Raw genomic sequence first — 1,268 nt, forward strand, 5'->3', positions numbered from 1 at the left:
GGGTATTAACACAGTTTTACCATCTCAAACTCCAGGCCCATTTGTTGCGTTATTTGACATCACAGGGATAAACGCATTGACATTTGCCTTCGTAAAGTCAAAGCACACAAGGCTATGGGCCAAATGCTGGAAACTGGGACTAGAATGGATGGAGGTTTGATGAGCTGCACTGAAATGATGGGCCAAATGGTCTTCTTCCATGCTGTTAAAAACTCAGAGACGGAGAAACCGATCTGCAGCGAATATGATCAGAGATGAAAACGCAAAAGCAGCGTCATTAAGAAAAGACACGAGCCTTTCTGCTGTGTTTCTTGGTGGTCTAGGGGTTAGTATTTAGCGCTTTCACGACCACGGCCCAGGTTTCATTCCCATTCAGAGAATAGAAGTTTTGAATTTATCGTGGTGCCAGCACTTCTGACTGATCAGGAGCTCGCAGCCAATCTGATTTGTCCCAAACGTCGTGCAGGTTAACTTAAAACAAAGAACTCAGGCAATCTGACACAAAACAGAAATTGGTAGAGAAACTCAGCAGGCCTGGCAGCATCGTTGAAGAGAAACAGAGCTGACGTTTCAGATCCACTGACCGTTCGTCCCTACGATGTTAATTATGCATTTCTATATTATAATGTCGGGAGAAACTATTCGCTTTATCTGTCGAATCAACGTATTTATCAAAATTGCTCTCTCATTAGCTTACTCACGCCAACTTTACAACTTTAAAAGGACTTCATCAGCTGTAATACTTCTTCCGTTGCCATGAGGTGGTCAAAGGCTCTGCTTAAGTGGTTGCCTTTTACTTTACCTTTCTGTCAGTTAGCAGCCATGTCGAATGGAGAATTGGTCCTTTCAGTGTCTACCACAACATGTGTCTCTATTTGTCTCTGTTTGACTCTGCGTATCCAGCTAACCCCCTTTCACATTCTCCGACACTCCATTGTCCACATCCCCCATGTCCCATTTCTGCTCTTTGGAAAGTCTGAATTTCGGGGACACTTTGAGAATGGAGTGTCTAGTACTGGGCTCACATTCCTTGGATAATGTGGCTGTCTGATTTAACTGAGGTAAGGAGTCATTTCTTGTCTCAAAAGATTGTGAATCTTCAGAATTCAAAATAGAATATCTAACCCACCAGAAAAAAACAATGCCACAACAATTATAATATTATGGCGATGTCTTTACTGTTGGAGTAAAAATGAATGAGGGTGATCTTTTCAAAAAGCAGAAATGGGGAATGAGGGATGTGGACAAAGGAGTGTCGGAGAGTGTGA

This window comes from Rhincodon typus, unplaced genomic scaffold (genome assembly GCF_021869965.1).
Source record: "Rhincodon typus isolate 14 unplaced genomic scaffold, sRhiTyp1.1 hic_rhity00000057, whole genome shotgun sequence".
NCBI lineage: Eukaryota > Metazoa > Chordata > Chondrichthyes > Orectolobiformes > Rhincodontidae > Rhincodon > Rhincodon typus.